Source organism: Hyperolius riggenbachi, chromosome 5, assembly GCF_040937935.1.
Source record: "Hyperolius riggenbachi isolate aHypRig1 chromosome 5, aHypRig1.pri, whole genome shotgun sequence".
NCBI lineage: Eukaryota > Metazoa > Chordata > Amphibia > Anura > Hyperoliidae > Hyperolius > Hyperolius riggenbachi.
Genome location: NC_090650.1, coordinates 421,406,321 through 421,420,489, shown reverse-complemented (window position 1 = coordinate 421,420,489; position 14,169 = coordinate 421,406,321). Strand labels below are relative to the sequence as shown.

The following is a 14,169-nucleotide window of genomic DNA, read 5'->3' as shown; positions in this document are numbered from 1 at the left end:
CCAGCTGCCAAGCTTCTGTGGATCCGATTGGGCCAACATGTTGGACCTCTGCCAAGTCCTCCAAAATTTTGAGCAATCCACGTTGCTTGTGAGCAGTGACAACTCTTCAGTCAGCATTACCATACCACTGCTGTGTTTACTGAAGAGGTCGATGTTAAAAATCAAGGAAACAGCTGTCATGATGCAACTGGGGGAATCTGAAGGAGAAAACGATCAGCGTGATGGTACCAACATCAGGCCATCCGCCTCAGGGAACGCTGGCCCCAGCAGCTATGACGAAGAAGAGGAGGAGGAACAGCTGGAGTTGGAGCAGGAATTTCATGCCACCACTGACGAGGGCCAGAGCGGTGCACGTTGGACTTCCACAATTCAACGCGAATGGTCAGCAGAAGCAGACCAGGAGGAAGGTGACGACTATGATGCATCACAACAACTATCACAACGCTCACAAGAGGATGATGAGGATTCTGGTAGGACTCTGGCACACATGGCTCAATTCATGCTAGACTGCATTGAACGTGACCCACGCATTGTGCGCATTCTGGACAACACCAATTACTGGGTTTATACCCTTCTGGATCCACGGTACAAACACAATGTTCCAAAACTGCTTGAAGAAAGAGTCAGACAGGTCAAAATGGAAGAATACCAGCAGGCCCTTGTGGAGACTTTAGAGAGGAGATTGACATCCTCCCCCTCCTCTAGCCAGTTGTACGCAGACAGACTGACTTCCGCAAACCCAGGACGACCAGGAGGGCAGCAAACAACGCAAGCCGCAGCTAGTACCCAAAAGGGAATGGTATCGGCAGTGTCCTTGGAGTGGGAAAATTTTCTGACACCCATGCAGCAGCAGCCCACAGAACAGCAAGCGTGCAGATCCACCTCCAACACCGATCGCCTGGAGAAGATGGTCAAGGACTACATGTCAGATGACGTAGCTGTGTCTAACAATCCATCTGCACCCTTCAACTATTGGGTATCGAAGCTAGACACCTGGCACGAACTGGCAATGTACGCAATAGAGGTGCTGGCTTGCCCGGCAGCCAGCGTTATGTCGGAACGCTGTTTCAGTGCTGCCGGAGGCATCGTCACAGATCGGCGTATCCGCCTCTCCACAGAAAATGCAGACCGTCTGACTCAAATTAAAATGAATCAATCCTGGATTGGAAACGACTACGCAACACTCCAGGACCCCAACCAAGTAACATGACCAATGAACATCTGGGATGGTTTAGCGTTTCCGGTCCCTGTTTATTGAACCTCTCATCTGTATTACACTTATGACTGCATGGCGGCAAAAAGCATTGCTATATCCGCACGCTTTTTGTCCTCATGCAAGGCCTGTGTTGTTGTGTCTCAAAAAGCTTGGCCTTCTCCTCCTGCGCCTGCTCCTAGTCCTGTTCCATCACGTCTGCTGCTGCTGGGTTAGCATTTCCAGTCCCTGTTTATTGAACCTCTCATCTGTATTACATTTATGACTGCATGGCGGCAAAAAGCATTGCTATATCCGCACGCTTTTTGTCCTCATGCAAGGCCTGGGTTGCGTCTCAAAAAGCGTGGCCTTCTCCTCCTGCGCCTGCTCCTGTTCCATCACGTCTGCTGCTGCTGCTGGGTTAGCGTTGCCGCTCCCTGTTTATGGAACCTCTTATCTTTATTACATTTATGACTGCATGGCGGTACAAAGCATGCTATCCGCACGCTTCTTGCCCTCATGCAAGGCCTGGGTTGTTGTGTCTCACAAAGCGTGGCCTTCTCCTCCTGCACCTGCTCCTGTTCCATCACGTCTGCTGCTGCTGCTGCTGCTGCTGGGTTAGCGTTGCCGGTCCCTGTTTATGGAACCTCTTATCTTTATTACATTTATGACTGCATGGCGGTACAAAGCATGCTATCCGCACGCTTCTTGCCCTCATGCAAGGCCGGGGTTGTTGTGTCTCACAAAGCGTGGCCTTCTCCTCCTGCGCCTCCTCCTGTTCCATCACGTGTGCTGCTGCTGGGTTAGCGTTACCGGTCCCTTTTCCTGGAACCTCTTATATGTATTACATTTATGACTGCATGCCGACAAAAAACATGTTACCTGTGCAAAGAAAACAGACATTTCCCGCATTTAAAAGACAGTTTTCCCTTTGAAACTTTAAAATCGATTTTCTCAAAAACTATAAGCTCTTTTTGCAATTTTTTTTTTTCCTCTTGTACCCACTCCCAAGGTGCACATACCCTGTAAATTTGGGGTATGTAGCATGTAAGGAGGCTTTACAAACCACAAAAGTTCGGGTCCCCATTGACTTCCATTATGTTCGGAGTTCGGGTCGAACACCCGAACATCGCGGCCATGTTCGGCCTGTTCGGCCCGAACCCGAACATCTAGATGTTCGCCCAACACTACCGGGGGGGGGGGGGGGAGGGGTGGTGGGTGTTTGCAAGGGATTCATGTTGGAGGAGGAGGTTAGAGTTTGCCACTGAGAATAAGGTGTAAAAAATGGGATCAGTTATAGGGACTTCGAGCACCTCTCATGGGCATGCCTTTAAGACTCCAACCAGTACTGCAAAGCAGGGGCGGATCAAGACCAAGTTGCGCCTGGGGCAAGGTCAGGTTTTGGCGCCTAAAGGTCAGGTTTTGGCGCCTAAACTGCCATTCATTCTGCTGCCTTTTTAAGAATTCAACAAACTGCGCCTGGGGCAAGATACCCGCTTGCCCCCCCCCCCTAGATCCGTCCCTGCTGCAAAGTACTTAAAGATGCATACCTTTCTGTAGCTTGTGCTCTCCTCTTTCATTTAAAACGCCGTTCTACACCAAATAGTTTTCATTCGATTTCAATTTAAAAATCGGGCTGCCATCTTGGCTATGTCATAACTTCCGGGTCACCCCTGTCTTCCCGGTTAGAGAAGTGCATCACTGAATGAAGCAGGAAGAGGAAGTGACACGAATGGCCACTGCAAGAGGCTCCTCCAGAGGGGTCATAGCACGACTTTGTTGGAAGTCATCTGTCTGAAAGGCATACCCATGAGAGATGCTCGGAGTCCCTTTAAGTTAGCCAAAAAAAAAAATGATGTCCTTTTCTTATCTGCGTCTTTGTTGTACATTCAATTCTTTTTCAGCGGCTCAGCAGTCATGTGAACGGAATCACATACATTTTATCACAAAACAGAACATTCAAGTATATCGTGTGTAACAGACTCAATGGGATCAAGTGGAAGATGGCGTGCGCTTGCGGATCCCCGCGGATCTGTAACCGCAGGCGTTTGCGTGATAAAAAAAAACCTGCCCGGAGGCAACGTGGACCTTATCAGCGATCGGGGAGAACCGCCAAAATGGCTCTTGAAAAACTGCGCATGAAATGGGACCCCGCAGGCTGTGAATCCGTGGGCCGTGATTTCATTATGTTTTGATTGCTTGGCAGTAAATCTGAGGAAGATGTGTTGTTTAGACGGGTGACAGTTTCACGGGTGACTGATGTGTTTTGATGCGGATGGAGGATATTGCTTGTCGCGTGCGGCGGGGGGCCATGGAGATGCGCCCGCTCTTCGCGGAGGACTCCCAGCCGTATGGTAATCACAGCGTAGCGCTGTCACTCACGTCTTTGTCGGGGGGCGTCATTTGGAGATGAATGCAATGAAGGCTTCTGTGGTGACGAAGGAGCCAGAGCCTCCTGCGGAGTGGAGGAAACCCGCAATCATATCGCGCGCTGTCACGCTGGCAGAATAGATGGATGCGGCGGTTGGAAATACAGGGTTGGGTGCGCCACAAAGCGTGCAGGTAACAATTAAAGTGACCCCAGAAAGGCAAGCGGCAATATGAGATAAACATGTGTATGAGTAGTACTTACCCCGCCTAAAGAGGCCCAGTAGCGACGTATAGTAGAATGTAGCGAATTATTCAGGATACCCACTTTAATGGTAATTTTTTGGGCTTCAGCATCAGAAGCACAGCACTTCCTATCTCTACATAAAGCTGTGTGATGGTATATAGCCCCGCCTCCCAGTGATGCTTAGCCTAGGCTCTATAGTTATGCTGAATTCTCCTCCCTCAGAGCACACCAAGTATTATCATTATTGGCTTCGGAACACTGAGGCCAGTCTCACACTGCAAATTGGCGTCAGCGATGTGGCGGCCGCCGTACCACATCGCACCACCAGAAACATGCCTTCAGGGAACACAGCGTTAGTACGCGGTGTTCCCTGTCTGGCCACCAGCCAAGCAGGAAGTGATGAGCGCTTGTGGTTACTTCCTGCTTCGGTTATGCAGAGGTGCACGGAAGCGTATTGTAAAATACCCTTCCATGCATGGGTGCCGCGACATCGGTTTTTTTTCTAAATCCCTGCATCTGCATCGCCATAGACTAATATGACTTCTGGCCTGATGCAGCGCGCCGCGGATCCCGCACGGTAACTTAGTTCTGCACTAGCATTAGATTAGGTACCGCAACGTGGGAAGTATAAACTTCCCCATAGGGTTGCATTAGGCTGTGGTTGCAGTGCGTCAATTTGAAAGGGTGAAAAGGTCCTGAGTATAGAAACATTCCGCAGAGCTGCGCCTGGCAGGGCTAAAGATGTTGCCACCTGTAATAAATTTCATAATGTAAATCGGGGTAAGTAAAAAATTTTACAATGGGCAAACACTAAAAAAAAATAAAAAATGTCAGTCTCGGAGGCAGCGCCGCCGTCCGAATCGGCCATTAGGCTGCCCGTTTTGTTTGCCCTGCACCCACCGCCTTCCTCCTCCAATCCGGATAAGATCTGACTATGTATGTTTGCTGTCACTTTATGCACAAGCAAGCTGTTTGATCGTGACTGACACATCTACCATTGAATGATGCAAACCTGAATTTTTTGCACTATTTTTGATACGGAATACATTCAAGGAAACTGCAGTGCCTGATTGCACGTTACTTCTCCTCAATGAGCCCCCCCAAAAAAATGTGCTGATGGAGGGGGGAGGTTAGGCACCAGTGGAGGCTTTTTAAGCTTAGGCATTGGTGGTTACCAATATTTTACTAGCGGCTACTTCCATTGTCCAAACTTCCAGACACCCCTTCTGCATGTACACTGGGGTAGGTGGCCCCTTTAGCCCTCAGTGCCTCTTACTAGGGGCAAGAGGGTTGACACAGAATCTAGCTGCACTACAGGGGAGTGGGATGGGGGGAGGGACATACAGTGTTTGGCCTGTCTTAAGATGGCACAGTTTAGAAGTTTCCCTTGTAGTGCCTGCATGGAGGCAATTATGTCATAAGGAAGACTTGTTCCCTTATCTCCTTCCAGAGGCACCCATACTCTATGCACACTGTTAGAAGGCACTGTGTATTGACCTGAGGAATCGGGCAGGTACTTTTGAAACGCGTTGTCTGTGTTTTGGATACATATCTTTTTCCAGCTGACCTGGGGCTTGATTCACAAAGCGGTGCTAACTGTTAGCACGCCTGTGAAAACCCCCTTAGCACGTCTAAACAATCTTTTCGCGCATAAAACTTTACGCGCGCAAAACTTTATGCGCGTAACACTTTACGCGCGTACTGCACAGAGCGCAGGGCGCACCGCGCGAAGTGCCCATTAAAGCCTATGGGACTTAGCGCGCGTAAAACTTTGCGCACGTAAAACTTTACGCGCGCAAAGTTAGCGCGTGATCTGATTGAGAAATCCGGTGCTAACCTACTTAGCACCCTGGTTAGCACGTCTAAAGACTTTAGACGTGCTAAGTAGGTTAGCACCGCTTTGTGAATCAAGCCCCTGGTGTTTTATCTTCCAGAGTGGTAAGAGAAAATATCTTTTTTTATGAAGTTTTTTATGCCAACAGAAAACTCTCATTTTATACTCTGGGCGGCTCCATCCACAGACGTTTCTAGTCGGACCTCCTTTGAAGGTAATAGTTGTACCCCAAACTACATGTAGTATCCGGCAGGACCTGGGAAACTGAGCCGCAGATTAATACAGTGGTTGCAGGGATCTGCAACCCACCCTTGTGAGTATAAAAATCATATACTTACACTTACCTCCTAACTAACGGTACTGCACAATAGGGGTTCGGTGGTTCTTGTATGGACCAAGAGCACCTAAACGAGAAGTAGATAGAGACCGGGAGCCCAGTGGTGCAGTATCCTTAGTTATTGGGGAACGAAAGTATATAAGGTTATATACTCACAAAGGTGGGTTGCAGTTCCTGCAACCGCCATATAAGCCTGCAGGGAATTCACCGTCCCGATAGGTGCTTCAGGTCATGCTGGACACTCTCTTGTAGTACGATAGACCTTCCAGAAAACTTTAAAGCTATTACCTCCAAAGGAGGTCTGGTTGATAGAAGGGTGGTGTAGGCACCGAAAATATATTGATGTTAAAACATAACATATAAATGAAAGGTAATTTCTTACCTCTCCTGAAGCTACAGACACCACTTCAACTGGAAAAATATTTATTCAAAAAATTGACAACACGTTTTGGCCCGCTTCCTCAGGTTAATACAAAAAATGCCTCAGCAGCATAAGGAGTAGAGTGTAGGCGCCTCTATTCAAAATAATAGAAAAAAGAGGCGCCTACACTCTGCTCCTTATGCTGCTGAGGCATTTTTGTATTAACCTGAGGAAGCGGGCCATGACCCGCGAAACGCGTTGTCAGTTTTTTGAATAAATATTTTTCCAGTTAACTAGTGTCTGTATCTTCTGGAGAGGTAACCGATTACCTCTCATTTATGAGATTGATGATATATGAACTGTCTCAGCCACTCTAGCTGAACTTGTGAAATAAGAATTTACGATACCTCTGGGTCAATCCTAATACCAGGTCTGTGAGCAATGAAGTAAACAAGGATCCTTATCTTACCCCATTTAGCTGGTCTGTTTGTATTAAGGCATCTTAATGACTTATTTATGCTTGAAAAAAATATCTGTTTTCCCTTTTGATGTTGCATGTATATAAGCTGTCTGTACCACCAGCTTGCAAACTAACAGGATGTAAACCTGACGAAGGCTGCAAGGCCGAAAGCTTGTTTATTCTTATTCATTTGTAGTTAGCTAATAAATGGTATCCTCCTGATTTAAAACTTCTTGCTTTTACTGATGGCTAACACGGTACAATACCCTACTGCTACTACTCTCATTTACACGTTATGTTTTAACGTCAGTACATTTTGTGCGCCTCCATCCCACGCTTCAATCAATCAGACCTGATTGTATTGACCCGAAGAAGCGACTACCTCTCATTTACACATTTTGTTTTAACATCAATATATTTTTGGGTGCCTCCACCCCGCCCTTCTACTTCACCATTTAGCTCCTGGCCTTTCTCTGCTTACCGCCTAGGGCAGTGATGGCCAACCTTGGCACTCCAGCTGTGGTGGAACTATAAGTCCCATGAGGCATTGCAATACTCTGACAGCTCTAAGCATAACTCGGGGAGGCAGAGGCGTGATGGGATTTGTAGATTTGTCACAGCTGGAGTGCCAAAGTTAGCCATCACTGGCCTAGGTGTTCCAGGAGTGCTGGTTTACCATGTGAAACACCGAAATCTTCCCTTATCTCTTTGCTAGGATCGGGCGTCTTTCTTTTCCCTCTGTGTATCCGTGCTTCTTGGCGCAAGTCTCTCTTGTTGGATGGCTCCAGCCACCCGCAGCCAAAATCAATTCTATCACATGTACATATCCATTTACAGAGCCGTAAAAAACACAATAAGCATGGCTGATGTACTCTAATGCATTAGTAACGACTCTTACTGACTCAGCAGCCTGCAAGTCACTGACCCCCTTTTGTCTGTGGTCACGCTACACCACGGCATGATAAAGAGACGTATGTTTGCAGATACTTTGTAACCAACCAGTTCCTGGAAATGGGACTTCCAGAAAAAAATGTTCAGTGGACTTCCCGAACCGGAGAGGATAGTTAGATAATTCCGTATCCCCCCCCCCCCCCAGCCGTGGGGACCGGGGTCACAAGGTACAGAAAACCAATAAAGAAATTGTTTTATGTAAAGTGGATACAGAGTGTCGCTAAGTTGCTAAGTGTTGTTACAAAGTCGCTAGTGTTGATCCAGCAAAGGTGGAAGGAATTTAAAAATAAATGAATAATGTGTCGCCTGTGAAATGACAAAGGTCTGCAACCCTTACTTAGAGCGGACCTGAACTCAGAACTTCCTCTCTGCTCTGAAAGATAAGCAACAACATAATAGCGTTTAAAGAAAAAAAATATTTGTTGCAGCTGATAGAAATTCTGCAATAAATCTGCAGTGTGTCTATTTCCTCCGAATGGCCTCCAATGGAGGCCATTCGGAGGCGGCCTGGTGTTGCGCTGATCCACCTTTTGCGCAATTTTCGATTTTTCAATTTTATTTGGTAGCGCACCCAGGCTATGCATATACATAGGTTAGGATTTAGTTAGTGTTAGGCCCCTCCCATGGAGGATTGACTTCTTCGCAGTGGGAGGGACGAGTACTTAATAGGTTGCATGCAAGCTGTTAATGGAAACCAACATCCTCCTCTAGTGGTAGACAGGTCATGTGTATGCTCGGTGTGTATTCGACCCCACAAGTGGGGCTTGCACTCTTTTGCAGGTAGGCACTAGTCTGTTTTTAAGTAGCGCTGCTCATTTCCTTGCTATGTGTCTATTTCCTGTTTTCCTGGAAGCAGACGGCCTCAATACACTAAGATCATGCTAGAGATAATAAAGCAAGAGAAAACTTACCTCCACACCTGAGAGAGTTATCTTACCTCTTCATTCCTTAAGTTACCTCTCCTGTAGTTAATTTACCTCCTCTGTAGTTAATTTACCTCCTCTGTAGTTAATTTACCTCCTCTGTAGTTATTTTCACACGCAGTTAATTAACAGCCTGTCTTTAACTCTGGAGTTATTTTAAGGATTGGAGAGTTAATTTAAAGACAGAAGAGTTAACTTTAGGCTTGCCTGAGGTAAAATGTTTCCTGAATACTACATGCCTTATCACCATGGTAACAACTCTAGAAGAGTTATTAAAGACAGGAGATAAGCTTAGTGAATTGAGGCCATAGAGTTAAAGGAAACCAGAGATAGTACACTGGCCATTATTTATACTTCCCTGGGGCTTCCTCCAGCTCCATGAGCACCGGGGCCTCCCTCGCCGTTTTCCTCCCCCCCCCCCATCCCCCTCGTTTTGCCGCTATAACTCTCGATAATCCGGGCACCCCTTGTTGCGCTCCCATCCCCTGGCGAGTTATGCACAGGTGCAGAATGCTCCAGAGGAAGGGATAGCGGCAGGGGCTCACAGGCGGTTGAGCCATGCATGTGCAGAAGGCAACGATTGCCGGCGACTGCCTGAATTACCGGGAGTCGTACCACCAGAACGGGGAAACCGAGGAGGATGGCGAGGGAAGCCCGGTGCTCATGGGGCTGGAGGAAGCCCCAAGTTAGTATAAATAACGGCCAGTGTACTATCTCTGGTACAATTTCACATTCTCTGTTTACAAATTATCTGCTCTGCAGAGGCAGCCAGCTGACACAGCTGAGAGATCAAATTACAGTGGTGATTAGTCACAGATGAGGGGGAATTAGGCAGGCTAAACTCTCTAAATACATACAGGGTGGATTTCTCTCTGTTTTCCTTCTTTCCTGTGCAACAGTTCCAGTCCACTTTAATATTCTTAGCTTAGCAGGAAGCTGTATATAAAGCACTTTCTGAAAGTCTGTTGCAACTGACTTAATGATGCACAGCGTTTTCATCAGCAGACATGCAGTTTTGAGCGATTTTTTAAAGCATATTGTTGTGGTGGCCATAGATGGGTAAATATTTCACCTTCAAGTTAAACTGCCATCCTCCATCGCACACACGAATGCCCAGAGCCGGGACATGGTCCTCCTGCACCCAAGGCTGAGGCACCAAAGTGCGCCCCTCCATCCCTCCCACCCCAGCTGCCACACACTGAATGCAATTAGACTAAGGCCCGGTTCACATTAGCGTTCCCTGTCCGGATCCGCCTGATCTGATCCGGACCGTATACTGTACAAACGGAACGTACGTTCCGCATAGCAATGCAAAGGCTATGCAGACGTTCACACGCGTCCGTTCAGTACAGTACGGAGCCGGATCGGATCCGGACTCCGGACACTTTTCCAACATGCGCTATTTTTTGGTCCGGCTCATCCGGCCCACGTACCCGGACCGGAGCCTGACTGCACCATCTGGATATAGAAAACCAATGGGAAACAGAAGCACAGAACACACTGGCTACAAACACCTGACGTTCTACCCCACTTCCTATGCGTATTTATAGCGGCCATTTCGGATGGGGACACATGGGCCCAGCATATCTGGAGTGGAGCAGCAGTGACACACGTGCTGGAGCTGTTTTGGCAGTATGTCGGGAGGTGGAGGAGAGGCCTACAGCGGAGGACCTCATTCTACAGGTGCACCTTCTGCAGACCCCAACAAATTTTAAGGTATTTTTTTTTCCCCCACGGATCTGGATGGCAGCCTGAAGCAGCCCTGATGCAAACGGAGCGGATCGGATCCGGATCGGAACCGTACGGTTCCAATCCGGATCAGGTCCTGATACGATCCGGTCCGTTTGCATGCCAAAACGCAAGTGTGAATGGGGCCTTGGCCCCCAACACCTTAATCTCTAGTTATTTACCTTGCAGTCACTGCCATGTATTCCCTGTTCTTATTTCTCTTTGCTTCAAACACAATAGAGGAATGATAGCTGAGTGAGTTGTGCGCCCCCTCCTACACTGCGCCCTGAGGCTGGAGCCTCTCTCGCCTCTGCCTCAGCCTGGCCTTGCGATCACCAGTGAAAGATAGCTCTATCAAAGATGGTCATATTTTTTTTCACTCATTCTGATGTAGATGTCAGATTCTGCTCATTCTTCGCTCGGGCTCCCGGGTTTCCAAGAAACAGCTGCCCAGGAATGTCCAGTAATGACCAGCGAGAGGGGTCGGCCGCGCTGTGAATCAATCCCCACTCTGCTGGGCTGCAGCCATTAAAGAGAATCCGCCACTGTATGTTTAATCTTTCATTACATGGTACATTGTGTACTGTGGGAAGAAGTGGCAGATGGGGGGGGATGTACAGCAGACTGACGCAAGCACAGGTGATCGCTTGCTGATGCTAATAATAATAGCGCAATGCTCCTTATTGTGTGAACAGTCACCGGAATAAATAGGAGCTGTGCTTATGATGCCGGCGTGCGCACGTTGCAGATACGTGTGCTGTGTTGTTCTGCTTTGTTTTTTCACTTGGAATAGAGTCCTATTACTGTATGCTTTTTACAGCTGAACTTTTTTTTTCTTCTTATATTTGTTTCTTTGTTTTGTTCTTTTTCCTTTTTAGATAGATACGTGATTTCAGCTCGGAGGATATGAGTAGGTTTATAGGAAAGCAAAGCTCTTCTGCAGGGGTGTCTAAACTTTTCAGCGAAATGAAACACAATTTCTCGACCGAATCGGCTGAAGCAGTAAATTAGGGCGCATGCGGCAAGTGGACTAATTGGGCAGCTCACATAGTGCTAATTTATTTTATCGGTATTTGGGCATCGAAGTGAAAACTTGGGCACCTGGTAAATAGAATTTGCAGGGTTTTTTTTCTTTTTTTTTACTGGAAGTGTGTGTGTGTGCGTGTGTCACTGTGTGTGTGTGTGTGTGTGTCACTGTGTGTGTGTGTGTGTGTCACTGTGTGTGTGTGTGTGTGTGTGTCACTGTGTGTGTGTGTGTGTGTGTGTGTGTGTGTGTGTGTGTGTCACTGTGTGTGTGTGTGTGGTGTGTCACTGTGTGTGTGTGTGTGTGTCACTGTGTGTGTCTGTGTGTGTGTGTGTGTGTGTGTGTGTGTGTGTGTGTGTGTGTGTGTGTGTGTGTGTGTGTGTGTGTGTGTGTCACTGTGTGTGTGTGTGTGTGTGTGTGTGTGTGTGTGTGTGTGTGTACAGTGTGTGTGTGTGTGTGTGTCACTGTGTGTGTGTGTGTGTCACTGTGTGTGTGTGTGTGTGTGTGTGTGTGTGTGTGTCACTGTGTGTGTGTGTGTGTGTGTGTGTGTGTGTGTGTGTGTGTACGTGTGTGTGTGTATGTGTGTCACTGTGTGTGTGTGTGTGTGTGTGTGTGTGTGTGTGTGTGTGTAGGGCCGCCATCGCAAATTTTGGGGCCCCTCACACATCATCAGGCCTAACTCTTCCTGTACTTGAAACAATATAAGGCTTATGTCTCTGCTCCTAATGTTTTATTTCTTAGATGTACTACACATACTAATCATATCATCATTTTTTTTTCGCTTCAGTGTCTCTTTAAATCTGTTCAGAAACTAGCAGACAAAAATGGTCTACACAAAGGTCATCTCTAGAGAAAACAATCAAACACAATCTAAAGACTCAAATCCCTCCACTGAGGTCCTCTCGGGTTTTGTGAGGTCTGTCGAAGTTGCATTTAGGAAAAGTAGAAGAGTAGATGTCATTAACAGTATAGATATTCATACATGAATGTATTAGTGGTGAATAAGAATTTCATAAATCCTCAAGTCATCTTAAAAATGTGCATATTTTCACAACAATAACATTTCATTCATCTCCAAGGGGCCCTGTCAACAAATCAAATCAGTAATAAGGCCCAGAATCGATATCTAGATGGACGGAATTGAAGGACTCAAGAACTGAATATCATAGTATGGATAAAAAGTGAAGCTGAATAAAAAAATATATATAGAGAGAGAAAGAGAGAGGAAGAGGGAAAGAAAATAGGTGGCAGGTGCTTTTGTCATTCCGTTTTGCAAACACCAGTTTTTATTTGAGCTTTTAAAAGCTTCTTTTAAGATACTTACACTATTTACAGAAAGCAGGTGACATCACGTGAACAGTGAACCAATGAGAAGCCCTAATTCCTGGGTGCCATGCCAGGTCAGTATTCAGCAGGGAAGCAATGACCAAACATGTTTTGCGCTACATGTTTTGGCCGAGGTGGTCCATAAAGACTACCTTGGGTGAGAATCTAGCATGTGTATGGAGGCATTGTTTCTTTTCCCTGCAGAGTGTTCCCATTGGTCCAGAACAGTGAACCAATGAGAAGCCCTGATTCCAGTGTGCCAGGTCAGTGGGAAGCAATGTCCCAACATGTTTCGCTTTACAGGTTTTGGCAGAGGTGGTTCAAGTCTACCTCGAGTGAGAATCTAGCACCTTGCCCTACAGAACATCCATGATGGCATGCACAGAGCTAAATCCTGCAGTCATTGCACATTATGGCCACTTGCCACCAGTGGGCAGGATAGACTGGCATCCATCCCAGCGATTGTGGCTGCGCACAGCTGAAGGATGGTAGATTATACTGGAGATATGGAAGGGAAAACGTTGGTGTGCCAGGCTAACTCCAAGACAAAATTCTCTTGCTAGATTTACGCACGTCTCAGCGTCTCTCGAGTTCATCTTCTCGCTAGAGCTCTGAAGACGTAATTATAACAATTAAGCCTGAGCAATAATTGTTGCTGCCTTACGCTATCGAAGTACGGGTTAATAGGTTTCAAGTGATGGGGGAAAATTAACTTTCAGTAAGATTATGACAAGGGAAAAAAAATGTTAAAATGCACTAATTGCCTCCGGGAAGGCATAGGTAGCAAGAGTTCCCATCTCTCTGCTCGTCTTTTTTGTGGTTTCTTGGATAGATTTTGCTTCCCGGATACAGATTTTCTGCTAAAGAACAAAAGAAAAAAAATACAGTTAAAGAGGAACTCCAGTAAAAATAATGTAATAAAAAAGTGCTTAATTTTTACTCTCATTTCAGGTGTGTTTTAATGTAGCTGGGTCATTAATTCCAGCTTGCAATGCTGTCCATTGCAAATTGTGCAAATATGTAATATGCAATTTTTACATTTGTGCAACATTAATTTTAAGCTAAAAGTATTGCAGGGCTCTGTCACTTCACAGTGTGTGTATTTTGGTCCCCCTGCATAATATACGGTTATTTTTTTTGCAATGATACAGAGAGCCGATCTTCCTCTGTAGTGTCCTGTCTGTGTGAAGAATGATGATGTTGTTCGATGTACGGATTTTATGGATAACATGATTTATCTAGATCCAGGTTTTATTGGATAGGATTAAGGTGCAAGCAGGTTTACTGTCACCTATTCTGTCCGGATCCCTGCAGTGATGTGACAACACAATCCTGCTGAGGGATGGCTTAAGGTAGAGAAGTGATATCGCTACTACTTGAAGCAAATCTTCTATGCAATATATATTTCTTTTTATCTGT

At 46.5% G+C, this 14,169-nt stretch overlaps 1 protein-coding gene across 3 annotated transcripts in view; it reads left to right on the top strand.

Moving 5' to 3' along the window:
* The window catches only part of ADCY8 (adenylate cyclase 8), a 383,431-nt gene that overhangs the window by 75,665 nt on the left and 293,597 nt on the right, over positions 1–14,169 (top strand). The window contains exon 1 of one of the 3 annotated variants that reach the window (XM_068238031.1): positions 12,321–12,340. The exons of the other annotated variants lie outside the window; for them this stretch is intronic. The gene's annotated coding sequence lies outside the window, so the exon portion shown is untranslated. Of the gene's footprint in view, positions 1–12,320; positions 12,341–14,169 lie in introns of those variants that run through there. 3 annotated transcript variants of the gene reach the window in all.